The 6,000-nt window shown below is 41.0% G+C and overlaps 1 protein-coding gene across 1 annotated transcript in view; it reads right to left on the reverse strand.

Moving 5' to 3' along the window:
• Nucleotides 1–5,734, reverse strand: part of EPCIP (exosomal polycystin 1 interacting protein) — a 16,616-nt gene extending 10,882 nt beyond the window's left edge. The window contains exon 1 of the mRNA XM_008526400.2: nucleotides 5,597–5,734. The gene's annotated coding sequence lies outside the window, so the exon portion shown is untranslated. The remainder of the gene's footprint in view (nucleotides 1–5,596) is intronic.
• Nucleotides 5,735–6,000: the final 266 nt, after the last annotated feature.

The following is a 6,000-nucleotide window of genomic DNA, read 5'->3' on the forward strand; positions in this document are numbered from 1 at the left end:
TTTGCATATGCAGAGTTGTCTTAGGAGAAAAGAGGAGAGGTGAAGGTGATGTGTGAAGGCCCGGGGAAGGGATAGTGGAGGGACAGGACGGCATTCGTCTCTTCTCAGCCGGGACTAATTAGTGCCGTGGGCTGAGTCTAGTGGAGCTGCAGGCAGAGGCTGTATGGACCACTCTCAAGAACTCTGAGATGTGGGGCACAAGTGGTCCCTGCCCAGGTGACAAAGTGTGACACTGAGCGAGGGCCAGAGTCATTCTCTCCCCTTCTGCTCTAGTGCAGGACAGCTCTGGCACAGTGAGGAATGAGGCTCAAGCAGCACTATTTGGCCCATCCTGGAGGGCAGACAAGGATGCCCCTGGACACTGCTCTCTAGGCAGTGAATCAATGGGGAACCCAATGGCAGAGGCAACAGTCAGTGGCGGTCAGGGATAGAAGAAGGTGAAAGGACCATTTGTGAGCACAGGTAAGACACCTCTGGGGACCTGAAGAAATAATTGGAGGAGACTCTGTTGTGTAGACAAAGTGGTAGGAAGGAGGCAAGGACCTGTATCAGGTAGATGGGAGCACAAACCAGCAAAAGGCAAGCTATTAGTGTTGATTTAGCCTTATTGGTGTCTGTTGGTTGGTAAGTCTAGGATCTCTTCAAGTATCAATTAGATTACTGCTTTGACATTGAATGTATTTAATAATAGAAATGGAGTAAAGTGCTCAGAAGCTTCTAAACTAAGATGATTAAGAACCATCTGAAAAGTAGACATTTTGTGTTTTGAAAGCATTGAGCTCAACTGGGTGTTGATTTCACCCACTAATTTGCTTATTGGATCTGGACTCCTTACTGTTGGTACACTGTGTAAGTCAGGCTCTGATGTGACAAGGCCCTGGTCTTCTTGTTGACCATGGTTTCCCCAGTCCTTAGCACAGTGCCTAAGACACAGAGGCACTCCGTGAATACTGATACTATCCAGATGAGTCCCTACATTAGCTAAGTCAAAGGTGCATATTACGAATCCCTTATTCCCTCTTTGACCTTTCACCTCTGAGAATTCTAGAGTGTATCACGTTATCAAACCAGCAAGCAAAATTCATCTTCTTCTTCAGCAGGAATTTCAGCTTATGGCCTAGCCATGACAGAGGGAGCATGATGAGATTTTGAGTCTGCATGAGAGGGTGGGGAATTTTAGCCCAACATCCTACACCTTGCCTATGAGTCTCCTTCAACGCCATTGAATGACATCTGGCAAAAGTCCCATGAGGCATCCCCAAGCTCTTGTGACTTTACCAGTAAGTACCATCTAGATTCATAGTTGCCTTGGAACTTTCCTGTGAATCTGATGGGGACACAGAGTGAAACACACTCACCTAGAATGGGGACCATGAGTCCCAAGTCAGGGTCCCAGATCACTGTCCTTCCAGCTCACTGCACACACCCTCCCAGGGCTTAATAGAAGCATGAGCAGAGTTAGTATGTATTGATCTCACAGATATTGATGAGCATCAGAAGCCTTTATCCTAATTGCTCTTGGTTGAAGGTTGATACTAGCTCCTGCTGAAAACAGCCCACAACCTCATATTCAAGTACCCAGTCTTGTAAAACTAACTCAGGAGAGCTCTGTTCAATTGCTGGGCCTGTATTATATGACTGTGAGGTTGCCAAGGAAAATGAGTCAGAGTAATCCCTTTGCTAGGAGATGAGAAACAAAAAAACGCTGGCAGACCTTTAATGTTTTAATTACCTGCTTCCAGAACAATAAAATGGGATTCAGATCTTCCACTTAGAGTTATACATTATTATGGTCCCATAAAATGCCTTGAACTGTTTCCTCAAGTTGTAAGCCTTAAAATTTTCCTTTCATCTGTATTCAACTATTCCAAAGACTAGACTTTAGAAAAGGAAGAATTAAATTTTCCTTTAGTGGCTTTAGTTACAAATATTGGAACCAAAGGCAATTTAAACTTTGTTACTTTCTTGAAAGATTTTTAAGGGTTTTTAAATACCTCCTGGGAATGATGACTAAAGATAATGTGGAATCCTGGAACAGAAAAAGGACATTAGATAAAATCTAAGGAAATTTGAATAAAATATGGACATTAGTTAATAATAATAATGTATCAATATTGGTTCATTAGTTGTGACAAATGTATGTACCACACTAATGTAAGATGTTAATAATAGGAGAGACTGGGTGTGGGGTACATGGGAACTCTGTGCTCTCTTCACAATTTTTCTGTAAGTCTAAAACTATTCTAAAATAAGTTTATTAAAAAAGAATGCCTTCTGATCTCATTGGTGACTCCTTGAGGATTATGTTTGTGACAACAGCAGAGCTCCAGTGGATATTTGGGTATCACAATTGGGCTAAATTGAGTACCCATGAAATGGCGTCTAGGTGTGATTCCAAATGATTTCTTGAGAACTCCTGGCCACAGGGAAAATCTGGCATCCTTAATGACCTTGGAGACCAGGGATTTCAGAGATGCAAATGGAAAATGATCCTTTTATGAGAGATGGATCAAAACTGGAAAGGAAAGGCATGAGGGAATACTGCAGGAACAAGTCCTAAGGGGAGTGTGTGTGTGTGTATAGATGTGTGTTGTCTTCCGTTGTGTGTGTGATGCCTCCCTCAAGCGGCTTATGTTGCTCCCTGTGTCTAAGAGTGTTTTCTATTTCTCATCTGCTGAGAAACCACTCTCATCTCTTAAACTCTTCGAATTCCTCCTCTTTCACAAAACTCTAGTAGGCCAGGGGCATGGATGAGAGTTCTTGCCTGCCTCAGACCTATTTTTCTTATAGGGCCATATCCATCTACCATAAAAGAAATTACAAACAAGTTTTTATAAGCAACTATGTAATCATACAAAGAGCCCAGTACCTGTCTGTGTTAGGTTTTTAAGCCACTCCAATTGGGCTGTTCTTACCGTCCCTCCATTGATTGGAACCATTCTCTTCAGGTTCCCCGTGACGCCCAACCCCCAACGTGCCAAACCCACTGGTTCATTTCCTGGTCTTATTTTGTTTGACTGCTCACCAGCATTTGACATGGTTGCCTACTCCCTCCTTCCTGAGCAAAGAACTTTCTGTTCTTCCATGACACCACATTTTCCTGTTTTTCTTGCTCCTTCAGTGGCTGCTCCTTCTCGGTCTCTTTGGCTGGCATCTCCTCTTCTTCGCTGTCACCATTGCATGCCCCTGGCTTAGGCCTGGCTCTCTTCTCTGTGTATGTCCACTCCCTTGGTGATTGCATGCTAATCCATGGATTCAAATATTATCTATATGCTGATGATTAACCGGCTCCCAAACTCTTCCCAGAGCTTCCTGCTCATATACCCAGCATCTTACTTGATAGCTTTACCTGAATATCTAACAGACACCTTGAACTTCACTTGTCAAATATACAACTCTTGATTCCAAAGAGAGTTCAGACCACTGAGTAGAGAAGAGCTGTTACTGTATCCACATTTTCCTGCATAGACCTTTACTGCCCCTCAGCCCTGCGTTCCCAAGGCTAAACTAGCTAAATGTAGAAAATGGTCGTTGATAAGGGGCAACGGACTTTCAAATAAGACATGTGGGAGATACGTGTGTTGAAAATTGACTGAAATTAGGAACTATGTATGCATATCTTTTATTGATTAATAGCATTGAACAAGTGCTTCTTTTGTGCCAGGTACTATTCAAAGTACTTTACATGTTTCATATCATTTAATCCTTTCAATAATCCTAAACGTAGATATTATGGTCCCATTTTCATATCAGAAAATGGAGACACAGAGAGGTTAAGTAACTTGCTTAATATCACAGAGCCAATAGGAAACAGTTAAGCTTTGAACCCAGACAGCCAAATATACTCTAGGGAGACATGGTGAAAATTACAGTTTTTCCCACCCCAGGGTCATGTTCCTACTCAAATCACATTGCATGCCTTGTATTCTATTATTAGACTCTGGTCTTTAACCTAAATTGTGTATAGAAATCTTATGCCAGAGGAATAGGAAACAAAAGGAATTAAGTGAGTTCTATTATGTATAAACATTTCAGAAACACTTATTAAAGAAGGAACATTTATAAATTAGATTTAAAAATAAAGACAGCATTAACCACGTGCTGCTTCTGCTAACATAGGCGTGGAATGTGGGACAAAGATGATCTCAGAGAGTGAGCCAATGGGAAATCTTAACTGAAATATGTTGCTTCTGCACCTTTTGACCTGACACAAGTCCTTGTGAGAATTAACTAACCAATGACTGCAAACCCTCAAGCCTTTCCCTTGAATGACGTGGGATATGCTCAGCTAATTAGATTATTGGGGCTCAAACCCCCAACCCGGCACAGCTGCCCCCTTGATCACATACCTATGGAGCTGTGTGGTCTGTCTGTTCTCCCCACGGACACAGAGACACGATCCACTGGACACTGAATTCTAAAAATTGTTAGTACATCAGCTTTAAGCAATAAAAATGTTGGTGTGGAAAAGAAAATTGGGAAAGCTGGGTAAGGTGTTGAAAAGCACTCATTTCTATAGGAAATTTATTGAAAGTGTTATTTTCAGAAAATGCCCAATTTCCGTAAAAAAATTTAATGAGAAATCTTTTTTCCCCAAACATATTGCATTATTCCATCTAAAAATAAAAGTTAAAAACTTCCTAAAGGTCACTCTTTTCATTAAAAAACTTCAAGCAAATGAGATCGGATATTTTTGGTAGGTTTTAAGGACAGGTTTTTATAAATATTATGCACAATTCTTTTGAAGCATTTCCTTTCCACAATATACACCAACACACTTATTGCTGAAAAACTGGCCAAAAACATGTTTATTAAACAATGAAATATATACAGGACTGTGTAAGGACTACTGGTTTGGACTAAAACATCCGAATCATCTTGCCTTTTACTACACTATTAATCATGTTTTTTTCACTTTTGAATAAAAAGACCAATTTTTTTAAAAGTTAGCTAACCAATCCAAATGTTAATGCTCACCTAAACTTAGTTTCTTCCTATCTTCCTATGTTTTCTAATGAGTGGTATGTGAGAAAGCAGTAAATATAATACTATTAGGTAAAAACAGAGCAAAGAAACAATATAAGTTGATGTTTTGAGTTCCTGCTTTTCTTTGTGATCACAATAAGAAAAAGAGACATGGTACCTATCTCTTTTATTTAATTGTTATTTGGCATTGAAGGCCAACAGGAAAATATAGCCAGACTTTTAAAATAGAAACAAGCAGTCCAGATTCCATGGAGATATCTGTTATATAATATTAGCCTGAGTGAGTTTATCTGTTTAGGGACTAAAGAAAAGACCATTTCATTCTTTGCTTAATGCACTGAAAACATTTCCTTTTAAAGGCAAAATCTCAGTAAAGAGCAATTCATATGCCTGGAACCCGAAAAGAGTGTTTCATGGTGAAAGCCGTCCATAAGTGTACATCATGTTCAGGAAAAGCAAATACGTACTCCAAAAAGTAGGTGACGCCGACGGTGGCTCTTCAAACTGTCACAGAACTTTCCTGCCATGCAGCAGAAATTCTGAAGCTATTAAAAACTGTCTGTCATGCTAGATATGCCTTTTAAAAAAGAAGAACAGAAAAATTACTTACATCCCGGAGTTCCAACGCGAGGCTCGCTTCTCCACCCGGCAGACCTCTGCCTGATCCTTCACTCCGGCTTGACAGCTGGTTTAATTGGCCAGGCAGGATGGAATGCATGGTCCTGCACTTGCTGTTCTTTTCCGTTTGCAGAGGGCCAGCGGCCCTGGTCATTTCCATGGCAACCAGAAGGAAGCTGCTGGCCTACCAGTTTCATTAACCACACAGCAGGAGAGAACCTGCCTTGGTGACGGCTGGCCACTCTTTTGGGGTTCTAAAGTGGAAAGTTACCAGGAGGAACTAAGGAGACTGCTGCTGTGTGCTGACCCCAAAAGACTGACAGTAATGGAAGAAATTCGACTTTAGCAGGAAATGAATGGATTAAGTGTAGAGCATAGAGACTCCTTGATACTTTT

This window comes from Equus przewalskii, chromosome 27, assembly GCF_037783145.1.
Source record: "Equus przewalskii isolate Varuska chromosome 27, EquPr2, whole genome shotgun sequence".
Lineage (NCBI taxonomy): Eukaryota > Metazoa > Chordata > Mammalia > Perissodactyla > Equidae > Equus > Equus przewalskii.